The sequence below is a fragment of the Sebastes umbrosus genome, chromosome 18 (genome assembly GCF_015220745.1).
Source record: "Sebastes umbrosus isolate fSebUmb1 chromosome 18, fSebUmb1.pri, whole genome shotgun sequence".
Taxonomy (NCBI): domain Eukaryota; kingdom Metazoa; phylum Chordata; class Actinopteri; order Perciformes; family Sebastidae; genus Sebastes; species Sebastes umbrosus.
The window spans coordinates 25,104,648-25,119,441 of record NC_051286.1 but is presented as its reverse complement, the minus strand read 5'-3'; positions in this window follow the sequence as shown (position 1 = coordinate 25,119,441).

The window sequence follows — 14,794 nt, the reverse complement described above, 5'->3', positions numbered from 1 at the left end:
TTGGCTTTCATACATAATCTTTTAAATTTATGATGATGGTTTTTCTGAGTTAACTATCATAACATTTCTGGAGGATTGCATCATGTGCTTAAAACAGAGGAAACTATATCCAGCTAATACTGACAGGGCCTTCTGACCACCACTTAAACCAAGTCATGGTCCTGATAAAGGAGAGTGATCGGGCTCAGTAGGTATTCGGTCCTTGATAAAGGCTTCCTAGAGCTGCAGTTCAATTTCATAATATGAAAAGACACTGCCCTTTTTCGTTTCTCCAAGTTTCCTATTTAATCTTTCCACAGTGCTGAATCAAACCACATGTTTGCAGAGAGCCAAGCTGCAGCTCGGAGACCACATGTGGCTCAGAGAGGGAGACGACAACCTTTGTTAATGACTTATTTATTATAATTTCAGTAAGCTGACGGTGAATAGACCAGCATTAGAGATGTCAAACAATTAAAAATAAGTAATGTTCTAAACTTAAAATTAAATTGTATTTTTGTATGTTTGTGTACAGGTTTATTGTTCATTTCATTTTAATGTTATTTATCTGTATTTTTATTTTATTAAAATATATATGACATTAAAATAAAAAAAATTAATTCAGACAAAAAATGTTTTTTAAGAAGGTAGAAGGTATAGATACCTAATAAATCACATAACAAATAAAGAGTTACACAACATTGTTTAAGATACAAACATTAATGAGATAAAAAAAATCCACATTCTGTTTACTAATGTTAGCTAGTAGCATTTGCCTTGAAGGTAGGAGCGACCTCCTTAAAAGAACAGTTTGACATGTCAGAAAATATGTTCATTTGCTGTCTAGCTGAGGGTTAGATGAGAAGATTGCTACCACATGGTACATAAGTAATTGGAGCCAGTTAGCTTAGCTTAGCATATAGACTGGAAACAGGAAAACAGCTAGCCTCACTCTGTCCAAAGCTAACAGAAATCTGCCTACCAGCACCTCTACGGCTCATTAATTACCATGGTATATCTTGTTTGTTTAAATGTCATCACCGCGAGGTTGCCAGGCAACCAGCGGATAAACACCAGCCTTTTACAACCACATTGTGTCCTTTTTACATTTTCTTTTATTTATGGGGCGGCTGTGGCCGAGAGGTAGAGCGGGTCACCCACCAACCAGAAGGTCGGCAGTTCGATCCCAGGCTCCTCCGGTCCAGTATCCTTGAGCAACACACATAACTTGCTCCTGAAGGCTGAGTCATCAGTGTGTGAATGAATATTTAGATTAGATCCTGATCAGTGTGTGAATGTGTGTATGAATGGGTGAATGTTGACATGTAGTGTAAAGCGCTTTGAGTGGTCGGAAGACTAGAAAGGCACTATATAAATGCAAGTCCATGTATTCAATTAACAACACAAAACAATTACAAATATTGTCCAGAAACCCTCACAGGTACTGCATTTAGCATAAAAAATATGCTCAAATCATAACATGGCAAACTGCAGCCCAACAGGCAACAACAGCTGTCAGTGTGTCAGTGTGCTGACTTGACTATGACTTGCCCCAAACTGCATGTGATTATCATTAAGTGGGCATGTCTGTAAAGGGGAGACTCGTGGGTATCCATAGAACCCATTTACATTCACATATCTTGAGGTCAGAGGTCAAGGAACCACTTTGAATATGGCCATGACAGTTTTTCCTCGCCAAAATTTAGTGTAGCTTCGTAGCGTTATTTAGCCTCCTTCGTGATGGATAGCATGACATGGTTGGTACCGATGGCTTCTTTAGGTTTTCTAGTGTCATATGATGCCAGTATTCACTGAGTCCGCTACAAGCTAAAAATTGCAAGCTGCGTTAATGCGTTAAAGAAATTAGTGGCGTTAAAACGAATTTGCAAGTTATTATCGCGTTAACTTTCACTGCCATAACTACAATATATATTTCTCTGGCTGTCCACTGACTCCTGGTTGACGACCTTTGACCCCTTCCCAATTGATGCTGTGAGAAATTTTGGTCCGTTGTTCACAGGCCTACAACTACATTTATATTCTACTAGACTTTTCCCCTCAGCTATGCTGTGATGGAAAACGTAGTCGCCGCATGGATTATGTTCACAAACGATATTTGTGTCAAGGGTGAACTTGCTGAGAACATAACTGTATGGTATACTCCGAGCCCAAATTGTAGAGCCGTATATGAAAAAAAAAAAAAGTAAAAAATGAGTCAAAGGAGTGAGACTGTAAATGTTTCCAAGGGTAATGTTATTTTACTGGGCTCGACACTGTGCATGCATGTTATGGTGGCTGGGCTTATTTTTAGCGTGTAAATGAACATCCGAAGGCGGCAGCTGTTGCACTGCAGCTGGTTTGCTGCTCTCAGACATCCAAAGACGTCACTGACTGACTTATAACCACACACCACAGAGCCGGGTGGAACTACGGCTTACTTGGCAAAAAAAAATGCATAGATAGTGTCTAAAAATGGCCCTTCAACCGGCTCTTTGGATTGTGACGTCATGTTCAAACCAGAATCGGCTGGCAGCAAAGAAATGCATTTGATTTCACGCTAAGAGCAGTGATCCATCTGAGACGGAGTCGGTAGTCAACGTTTAGTTTTATGAGGAGCCGACCTTCCTGCTTCTGCTTCCTTTCTGCTGTTTACCAGAAGCAAATATCAGGACAGACTGGCAGATAGGGTCAAGTGTTTCCAGTGTTTCCAACAAGCATGTTGCCACAGAGGGTCAATACCAGTGCTGTGTTGTGTGCGCGTGAGTGAGTACGTCTGTCGGCCCGTTTCAATGCAAGCTCTGCGTAATTCTACAGTTTACTAGTGATGTATATGGATCTATAGTTGCACACCTGGAGTCTTGAACCAGGTGTTAACCAGTTCCAGGAGTCTGGTATGCATACTTGCCAACCTTGAGACCTTAAAAAAGGGAGGATTTCAAAACCCCCCAAAAAGTTTGAGTTTCAGAGACTTTGTTTCCTGCATTCTGGTGACCTTTTAAAGAGTGAAAATAACAAAATAGTAAGTACACTGCAACAGCATTTTGATGTTAAACCTTTGATTTTTACCTTAAACTCTGAATTGAATAATTCTCCCCTCTGGTGTGAACTCGGTGGCTGAATCTCTGGCATAAACTAATCTCCGTCTCTCACTCACTGAAGGTCCTTTCAGACACAACTCGACAACGGCACCACGGCGCTCTGAAACCCGTTATTTCCAACGGACTTGCGCCGCGTAACCACGGCTTTTGTGGCGGAGCGCAGCTCAAACATGAGCTCAAACTGCGCTTAGGACTGCTCTCTTCCGCCGGGAAACTACAGTTGGTGAAGCTCTACTGTCGTCCGGGTGGAAACAGTAGGGATTGTACACAGTGTTCAGTTCCAGAAACAGGCTGAGATCATGAAAAGGAAAAAAGGTGTGAACATTTGCTGTAAATCGGGAGAAATACAGGAGAACTGTTACCCCGGGAGGGAAAAATGGGAGTCTGCCGAGAAAGTTCGATGGGTTGGCAAGTATGCTGGCGTGAATGGGTCAAACACAGTGTACTCCTGTGTGTGAATGTTGTGGTTGACTCTTTGTTCTACATATCAGTGTGTATCAACCATCCCTCCTAGCTCGGAGAGTGAATGGGGACTGTTTACCTGGCTGTCAGCCTCCGCTCTTTATCACATCCGCCTACTGAAAAGTTGCATTTCTGCATGTCTAACAAACACACAACCACACGATAGTCTCTCCATGTGCCATTTTAATACACAATGACCATACAATGGCCACTTTGTGTGTGCAGTTGTGAAAGAGCACAAAACAGTGCACACTGCCATATTAGCATTGGCCATAAGCAGCCATCATCAACCCTGCTAACTACCGTTAACATTACGCAAAAACTGTTGATTGAACTTGATCAGCACAGTTACTACTAAAATTGCAAAAAGTGTTGGTATCTTGGGAAAAGTCCGACATATGATGAACATCGAGGTTGCCACTCTCTTATACTACTCTTTGGTTTATCCATATATATATTACTGTAACTCAGTCTGGACGAGTACTCATCCCACTAAACTCATCCCTATTCTTCGTCTTCAGAAACAAGCATTAATCATTCATCTCAACCTTTGTTTTTCCAGTCCGGCATCCTCAGTGTTTATCAAGTTAACCAACTTCAGATCGCTTTATCTGTGTCCAGAAACAGGACCCTTCCCTCATATTTCCATGAACTGTATTCCTTTAATCAACAATTATTTGACTCGAAATAACTCAAAACTAAGACCTCCTATGTGTCGAACATCTCGAGGTTCAGTGATATGGAACGCTCTGCCATCTCATGTTTTAAGGTTGGCACCAGAACAATTTAGGAAAGCCGTTAAAGGTTTGTTTTTATCTCCCCAATGTTTTCCTTATGGATTATCTCGGTAAATTGCTTACTAATAATGACTGATGATATTATAATGTGAATCTTAATTCCATTTAACTTTGTCTTTGGAATGTATACGGATGTTTGCTAGTGTGTAATCTTATCTTTTTTTAATGAGGACATGCAGTCAACATATTTGTTAGAACTTAGAGCTACATATCAAGTACATTGAATGTAAAGTGAACTGCGGTCGTTAAAGAAAAGTCAACAGAGTGCCTTTAAAGTGCCAAATGACACAGAACTCTCATTGTATTGTCTTTGCTCTAAAAGCAGCTGTCTCACTAAACCAGGCTGATCTGCAGGTGTCCTATCTCTAAGATAACATGCTGCACACATGGCCTTGGATCATAGCAGGATGAGTGTTAAAAAGTCTTCTTACAGTGCCTTTGTCTTATACAGTGTAAGCATTACCAGTGTGATCCCTGAGGACTTCTATCCATCCCACCTGCAACACTGTTCTACTGAAAGCCTGCTCCATCCTGCGGGGGAAATAATGCAAATCTGAATTACATTACACACCACCACCACCACTAATGTCATGGTCACATGGTTGTCATTTATCATTTTGGTTGGTTGACGGGCTTCAAGAGGGCGGGTCTTATCTAAATGAGTCTGTCAGAAGGCATACACTGGAGAGACATATAGATAGCTATAGTCGAGCTTGGGTCTTTTCTTGTTGTTGGCAACAAACACATTCAGCGTTTGTTGTGGCCTGTTAGTAGCTGGTGTAGAGGCTTAGTGGTAATTGAATCCCGTAGACCAGTGATTGGCAACTGGCGGCCCGCGGGCCACATATGGCCCGCCAAAGCTTCTTTAAGGTCATTGTGATTGAGCCCCGCTACAATGTGCCTTAATGTGTGCATTTTAGTCAGTCTGTTCTGTTGTGCCTGCCCTGTATGAACGAACACAAGCTGCAGTTCAGGAATTATAGGACTGCATTCTGCAATTACGTTTTCCATAATTACAGATTTTAACCTTCGCTCCTCAGTGAGCTGACTCCTCTGTGGAGGTCTGAGAGCATTTTCTAATTAACTATCTAGTTATTATTATGGATTCCATAACAGTCCTCACAGTGTCTGTTTAGACAAATTATGGCCCTTTGACAAAATGTAGTACGACTCTAGTCCTAGACCTAGACCCTAGACGCAACTCATTTTACAGATACTGTCTGTGCCATGACTCTAACTATGGCACAAAAGTGATGATACCTCTTTGGGAGCATCAACAAAGTATTGGATTACATTAGATTTAAAGGCATATCTAATAAACTGCAGACTCAGTGTACATTACACAACTACAACCTACATCAGTACTGCACTCTGACTTGTATCTCTCACACCTTTCTGTTGTCTGTTTCTCATCCTCTTCCATGATGTGCTGTTTATTCATCTATGGCTTTTTTCATTTTGTTAGTCTTACCAGATATTGTATTTTTACTATACTACATACAGTGTACAGACAATATTTTGTTTTTAAAGTAATATTGGAGTTCACTTTTGCAGTAGGATTGGAGCAAAAACAACCAATCAGATTAATTAGATAATTGTGAGAATCGGGTCTTTCAAAAAAAAAGAAGGTAAAGTCAGACTTCTAGGAGAGGAGCAATGAGAGGAAGCAATTGGAAGCAAAGGAAATAGTAAAATAGTAACTGAACACAACTTGCTAGGACTGTATTAGAATGGTTTAATATTGGTATATAGATTAAAGCTAACCAGCATTATGATAAATGAAGCAGCGTTATTGGCCTCAGTTTCAGGATCAGATCAAACCCCCAGGAAGAGCGCCGGTCGTTGATGCCAATTTTCGTAGTGGCCAAACGGTGGAACTACAACTCCGTGTCCATCACGTGATGCATTGGGCCCAAAAATACTTTTTCCCATAGACTTACATTGGGAAAGAGACGTCTGTAACTCAGCAGATAATTTTTTTTAGGTGAATCAACTTCCCAGTATGAACACTCTAATAGCCCTTATTTAAATCATTAGGTCCTAAAAGTTGTAAAACGCACTAATAGCTGAATCCAGAGTTATTTCGCTTCCTCTGTCCATGTGAGTGAGACGGAGTTAGCAAGCTGTGACGACAGCGTGACCCCGTGACCGAGCCATATGACCGAGCGGACGCTACTGCGCCTGCTCCATGGGCCCAATGGATGTGGAAGATCGCCGGAAGATCCGGGTACTTTTCCACTGGGAAGTCAAGCCATTTTGGCTTCATGCGCCACTGAGCAACTTTCATAGGAATGAACGGGGCCCTGCCTCCAACGCTGTATCCAGTTCTCTTAATACATCCATGGATCAGACTCCCGGTACTGGGGTTTACGCTAGCTGAATTCGAGCTAACTGCTAACTGCTAACTGAAGGTCCGTCCATCTCCCAGAGCTGCCACCCGCCCTCTGACAATACAAGTTTCTCGTTTCTGCCACTAGTTCTTGGTCCTCTCATGTTGGACTTAGTGCAGACTGGACGCTACAGCGACTCACTATGGCCTCTAGAGGTACAAGTGGTATTACTGGTAAGGACGGGCCGGGGATAGCTGGTTAGCAAGCTAATTTCACTAGATATCTCTGCAGCACAATACAGAGACGTCTTTGACATAACGTCAACACTGTGACCTCTTCACATCCTGTTGATGAGGTTAGTTAATTTTATTATGTTTTAAACTAAAATTCTGGCACATTACACCTTTAATATTTGCAACACTTTTGCAACATCAGAAGTGAACTAAAACGTGACTCCAGTGAAGTCTTGGAATACAGTAACCCTTTCTCTGTTTAGAGAGAGAAGGTGCATACGCTGCTGATTTAGATACTGGCATGTTAATACTTAAGGAAAATGGAATACATCTGATTACTCACGAGGTGACTAAGGCAACACGTGTGAACATGTTATCTCACTTCCTGCATTAATTATATTATCTTGCTAGAGGCTGCTTGTGAAAGTACAATTAAAAATTTACAACAAAGTGACTCATCACTCATTGTATCTTATAAAATGGGCCTCCATACATACATAGTTAGCAGAACATACACAAAATGCCTGAGCATTTCAAGCAATACCTTTAAATTGGAATGTCCCACCCAAAAAGTGTGTTTTTAGTGGAAAAGGTGGAAAGTGTGACTCATGGTCAATGACTTGTAGAAAGGCTCTCAAACAAACAAGCCTGTGTTTGGAAGTTAATGCTTCAGAAGCTTTCATTTACCCAGAGCTTACTTTGTATGTTCTCTGTCTCTGTCTCCTTGTTACCTTTCTGCCTCCAGATTCTCTCGCCATCTCTCTCTTGGCCTCTTCACACATCGGTCCCTGCTTCCAGCCTGCCTCTCCTCATGCAGCCCCAGTAAGCCAGACAGCATCACAACATGCCATTAACAAGCCTCTGTGCAATCACGCCATCAGTGTAAACCATCTAATAGACCATTTAAAGCAGTGGTTCCAAACCTTTTTCCTTTAGGGACCCCTTCTCTATCATTGAGTAAACTGACGACCCCTGACCAAGTGACATATTTTATGGATATTTCATATTACATTCAGTGCATAGCAATAACGATACAGAAGAACTGATAAACTGTCGCAATCTGTGTGCATTTAGCACCTGATTTACTGAGACAACAGCTCATTATGCAGCCAGCTCCTGGACTGATCCTGGTACTGCCCTCCAGGACGCACGCTACGAGTGAGGGAGAGCTTAGCAGGCTCAAAATGTCTTAACAAAAGAACGAAAAGTTTTCCTTTACGTTACGGTAAACAGATGTTGCGTTTATAAATGAAAGCCTGATTGCTTAAAGGGGAAATACTCCCATTTTCAAAAGTCATACATGTTATTCCTGTAGTCTAAGACAGTCTAAAAAACATTAGTTAACATGAACAACTCTCTCCCAAATCCAAAAACTAGAGAGCTAATACTCTAATTTGTGATGTCATCAAGTATAAAGTGTGGAGCTGCTCCTTAGGAGACCAGGAGACCCATAGAATGTTTGTTCTCTTTTTTATACCCAAATTATGTTTATTCTATTGTAGTTTTTTCAGTTGTGAAACAGAAAATGTTCCCATAAACCCTGGCTGCTCTCAGTGTCATCTAGAACATCTCTCCGATTCATTGTCTATGGAGCAGCTCCACACTTTATACCTTATGACATCACAAGTTTGAGTTTTAGCACTCTAGTTTTTGGATTTAGGAGAGAGTTGTTCATGTTTACTACTATTTTTTGGACTGTTTTACACCATAGGAATAATATGTTTGAATTTTGAAATTTGGGCGTAGTTACCCTTTCATTTTTGTTTCCAATAATCCATTTTTGGTTACATACAGGTCTATATTTAATTCCCCTTTCTTTTCCCTACAACAGCCTTCCTTATAGCTCTTCGGAGAGTTTTCCTGGCACAACTGACAAATTGTGTGACCTCAGTAAATCCAGACATAATTAACTTTAATGTCTCATCCTCCCGTAAATGCACATGCAAACCTCATTTGCATAAAGTAACCACTTTGAATTCACACTTTATTATTTGGAATATTTCAAACATCGTTCAAATGCTGTGAATCTTCTCCTGGTTTTCAGTGCTTTGCGTTCTTTCCGTTCTCTGTTATTTCCCCCAGGTGAGTTTCCATTTGCCCTTGACAAGCTGAATCAGGAGTTCAGTCAGTCCTCGTTGGCTGCACCTTGAGGCTGTCCAACGGGACAGTTGCTGGTCATACGGCCTTAATGAAACACAAGCTGTTTGTTAGTACACACTGTGTGTATGTGTGTGTGTGCGTGTGTCAAGGTACTGTGTCGGAAAATGGCTTAAAGTGCATTAAGAGGCTAAACCGAACGATTATGACATTTAAGTCCAAACACAAGACCGTTTGTATAGGAGGAGAAAATGGAAAGAGGGAGATGGAAACGGGCAAGAGTTTAGTTAGAGGAGGTTCAACCCGGGGTTTCAGGGTCACCGGAGCCGCGGTATCGAGGTCACCCGCCTGAACCAATCGTGTGCCGAGCACGGCCGCGGCTCGTCAGAGAGAGAGACTCACAGCTGTCAATCATGACGTCTCACCCCCTTTTTATAGCATCAAATAACTAATTAAAACCAAAGTTATCAAAAAAATGAACACTTGTACTTAGATCAGCGTGATAAGAATTACCTAAGGTCCATAAATATACGGATATTTTTAAAAAACGATATTTTCCTTTGTATCAGTGTGGACATGTAAATGGACAAACATGGACATTTTGTTAGCACTGCTTGGACTAGTTACTACTTTACATCTGAAAAATGTTCCAGTCACAGGAGGAGGCCAAAGCAGGAACACATTAAACATGTGGAGGCCGAATGGTGATTGTATGTACTTTTGGGCGATTGAAGGCGATGTTTGGAGCACTCAGAAGAGCGATGGACATAAACCTGAATGACCTCCCTTTCATCATTTATGCATGTAAAGAGACTGTTGATTTATAACTTTTTTTAAAAAATATCTGTTAGACAGGGCCTAAAATGACAGAAACCATCTTTGGGAAAAATGTATTTGACTTGTACTTTGACTTTTTAGTTTGGCCCATGTCCCATCCACTAACATGGAGGGGGGCGAGGTTTATGACCTATACTACAGCCGGCCACCAGGGGGGCGATGGAGATGTTTTGGCTTCACTTCTGCAGAGCTGTCATGTCGTCCATCTTTATATACAGTCTATGGTTCTAATCTACCAGGCCCCCTGAACTACCCATGGTGCACTACTGCATGTAGTCTTTCCACAGACGGAGTGAGTGTCAGCGCAGCATTTGGACAACATGTGGAGGACAACAAACACAGATGCATGTATGATGCCAACATTATACTGCATGTTGGGCAGGTAAGTAGCCATGGCAACCATATAAGGTAATGGGTTTGATGATGCAGCATTGCATTGTACGCAGCTGCTTATTTCCAAACATGCAGGGCCTCATTCATCATTACTTTACTTTTTGTTTAATCCATCACTTTGGTCCAAACTGACTTATCTCAGTCACTGTTGGATGGATCGGATGTTCTACAAGGTGAAGAAAAAGTGGATTTCTCATATTCAAGTAAGGCTTCTCTTCCAAACCAAGGTCTCTCTCACTCTCTTACGTCTCCTGTCTTCCTCCTCACCCCCCCCACCCCCACCGGTCCTCCGCCCTCCTTTTGGACTGCGTGGCCTCTGTGTTTGAAGCAACAAAGACTTTGACACATACTTAAACTGTACGCCAAACACTGGATGCTTTTATAGAGGTTCTAAAACAAACACCCTCCCCGCCCAGAAGTACGTATTGCATTCGCTTTGTTGTTTCCTATTAATGCAGCAATTACAGTTCATTATTAATGTTCCTCATTACCAAGCAAGCCCGTTAGTGTGCACATGGCGCGCACACAAGAAGCCAATGAGCTCACACTGTTAAACAGGGTGATATAATTCATGAGCTCCTCATGGTTCCATGATTTCCGCGTTTCCAACTGTTTATGTGTTTGACTGTAGCCTCACTCTTCCTGCAGTGTTGGAAGAAGTATCCAGATCCTTTACAGAAGTAAAGGAGGCCATTACTTGCTGTAAGATACTCCATTACAAGTACAAGTCCTGCATTCAAGAATTATCAGCAAAATATGGTCAGAAATAAAAGTACTATGCACCAGAATGCTCCATTTCAAACACGAAAAGTGTGTATATTGCTGTGTTATTATTACTGATGAATTACTGTAAAAACACCATTTTAATACCGTACTTCGTCAAAGCGGATACTTTATACACTGTTGAGTACTTACTGTCAGATAGATATAGTGGAATAAAGAGTACAGCAAATAAAAACTCTAGTAAAGTCCCTTAAAATTGGACATAAGTAGACTGTAACTGTCTTTTCTGCTCAGTGCTTCGAATATTGAAAAGGATTTGATCGAAGGAATTTAAAGTGAGAGTTCACATTACAAAATCCTCATATAAATCTACGTCATTTTGCCGATCTGACTAATGCAAGTGAGTCAACATCATCAAACCTTTGAGTATTGGATTTCGGACTGGGTTCCACCAGCTTTCCATAAATTGAGTTGTTTATAAAAGTCCCTGTACCGTTCTTAGTTTACCAAATTAGTTTCAAACAGTACAAATATTTACACTATTAAAATGTAACAAATATCTTAACTGGATGAGCCCTTATTATGTGAAAATATGTTTCCAAGAAATCTTTTGTATTAGGCATCCATGAAAGAAGATGTAAACATTTTACAGTGACACAAACCGGCCATGATTCTTCTCTATCAGCAGGGGCGGTTCTGGGGGGGTTGGACAGAGGGGGCCAGTGCCCTCTGTAATATTAAGCCTGGGTCCCCCCTCTGGCCAAAATGTACGAAAATATTTGCCACATTTAAGTGAACTGTGGCAATTTTACTACACAACACATTTCTGTAATGGTGACAGTTTGGAAAGGCGTTGACAAGCGATCGTTCAGCTGATAAGGTAACCCGATATCACACCAAAGCGTGTAATAGACCCCGCCCGTCCACCAGAGGACAGCGCGTCAGTGTTAACGTTTTGCCTCACAGACACGTGAATATTACACGCCTGTATTAACGTGCAGTACCAGCAGGAGGCAACAAAGACACTGACTTGGGTTAACCTTATGGTCACTGATTTAAGATTAGACAACAAAACCACTTAATTAGGTAAAGGGAGACTGTAATGGTTGGACCTAAAATAAGTAAGTAACTTAAGTAAAATTCGTACAGAAAACAAGGTAACGTCAGTACGGGAAACACGTCCGTCACTACAAAACAAAACACTGGTCTCAAACAACGATCTCCTGATTGAAAGTCCTGTGTTTGCTGGACCAATCAACCTCCCCACCAGCTAACCATAAGTGGACTTTATAACTTTATATACTACGAACTAGCACTGAATTTAGACTTCCGTCACTACAAAACACTGCACCTTCATGCAGTTGGTAATATTCAAGTCTAGGAGACACAGAACGTGACACTGACACGCTGTCCTCTGGTGGACTGGCGGGCCTATTACATGCTTTGCCGTGAGACTGGGATGGATAAGGGAATCAGTCAGGATACACATGCGCAGATGTATCCTTTTGGAAAGCAATGACTAATAAAAGTACTTTTTTTTGTTATTTTGAATGACTTACAGATATACATCTATGTGTTTTAGATTTTTTTTTGTGCTTTGAAATTAACTTGTTACATTTTTTTCCATCTTAATAGAACGAACACTGAGAGCTCCTCTCTGAAGCTCTGAGGTCAGGTGGTAGAGCGAGACAAGAAGTCCACTTTGGCTCTTCATCTGTTTACAGCAGGCAGGCCTGGCTTTAAAGTCAGTTATGATTATGTTCAGCTCCGCGTGCTACTTTGTAAAGATTTCATCTTTAGTGTAAAAGGACAAGAGTACTTCTCAGTGCTGATATAAAATATAAGGGCAGCAGAGAAATGGCCACTTAACACTTAACAAAGACAGAGACACAGTTTACAGAGTCACTAACATATCTTTGTCCAAATAATTATGAAACCTGTTGGACATGATTTCTATTTCTCACTCCAGTGATTATGTGAGCGTTTTTTAAATTAACACCGCAACCCTGTGTTTCCTTCACTTATTATAGGAGAAACCCTCTGACCCCAGCACACAGCTGTTCTGGAGCTTCTAGCCGTTGAGGATGTCCAACGTCGCTGCTACGTGCTGGAAAACCTAAATCCCTCTATGGGTGTAAAGAACAGAGAGAAGGGGCGGGGGGGGGGGGGGGGGGAGGAGAGAGAGAGGAGTTAGAGACAGGCTACATGTAAAAATCATAGAGACTTCCAGCCTTGTGTTGTGTTTTGAAGCTGAGCTTTATTAAGTCTCTGGTGAAATATTTATGTGGCTTTAAATCAGTGAGTGCTGCTGTTTCAATAAAGCTCCTCATGAAATACAGGGCTACACTCAGCAAGAGGCTCCGACATCTATCAGAGACAGAACGGAGGGCCGCAGGAGGCCCAGAGGCTTCTGCATACTGCCTCCTCAGTTACCGTCTCCAAAGATTCAGTGGCGTCACCAACGCAGCAGCCACTAAGAGTGCTTTCTGCACTACAAGTGGTCAATGTGGTACTGCAACTATCCATGTAGTTGGGAAGTAAAAGCACATGAGGTAGTTGAAACGGAAACAAAGAACATATATCGATGAGAAGTGAAAGTCAATTGTTTGTTCCATTGCAACGTCACCGCCCAGCAGCAGAGCTACGAAAGCTTCCGCCATTTTGGACTGAAAGTGACTACCGGACGGCAGTAAAACGTCCGCCTACAAAGTGCCGTACAAAAGTAAAACTAAATTATTTCTATTCTATTGTCATATTTAATGTCTCTACTGAAATAGCCTGTATTGAACAATACAAATATTATAATTATGCATACTATTATAACTATTTATTTATTAAACCTTTTGCCCTGCCGCTTCCCAGAGGAGCATAAAGTGAGCGATGGACATTTATGGAAGTTTGCCCGTGCGTGTTAGTAAATAATCTACAACTACATTAAATTATGTTTACAACATGCTACTAGCGCTACTAGCTACTGGCCGATAGCCGGTTGTTTGGGAACAGAGACATTAATACATCAACCACGGTACAGGCTTACAGCATACAGCCCATGTGTGTATTGGAAGATAATAAAAGTGATGAATTACAGCCAATATATCTATTATTACAGCCGCATACAGCTAGCAGGAAGCTGGCAGAACCGGATATGAGCGTGCAGGGCGGCGCAGTCCCGTGGGTCTGATGCAGGTTTATTATAACAAGGAAAATAACTTTGGATTCAGCTATTAGTTAAAGGAACCATATGTAACAATGTACATGTATTAATTGCTTTGTATTGCCAATGGGTGAACAGATTGTAATGTAACTTAACAGCGGAGACCTTCCCCGACTTTCTCGGTTGCCTATAACAGCCTGTGGACTGATTTCTATGTAAAGGACTCGAGACGGTTTTGCTTCATAACGTTAGCTGATGAAGCAGCTAGTTAGTGTCATAAAGATTGGACATTACAGATAGTAACGGTGATTACGATTATAATGTAACGCCACGTCACTGTTTTGGCCGATGCCCAGGATGATCGGTCGCGCCTATGGAGTGTGAGTACGTGCACAAGCAACAGGATGCAGTTCACTTAACAGCCACCGGTGTCATTAATAACAAGGACTTACTGAAGGTTACATATAGTACCTTTAATTTTACAATGTTTAGGACATAATGATTTAAATGAGTGCTATTTAAGTGTTCACACTGGGAAGTTGATTTACCTAGAAAAAAAAAAAAAGCCAAAATGGCGGCAGCGCTACCGCAGCGCCATCTAGCACTAGAGTTTCGCCTCTTTGCTTCTACGCTCTTTGAAGGAAATGTCAGCAGATGATCAACCTGTAACATCATCTTCTGCCATCCTGTG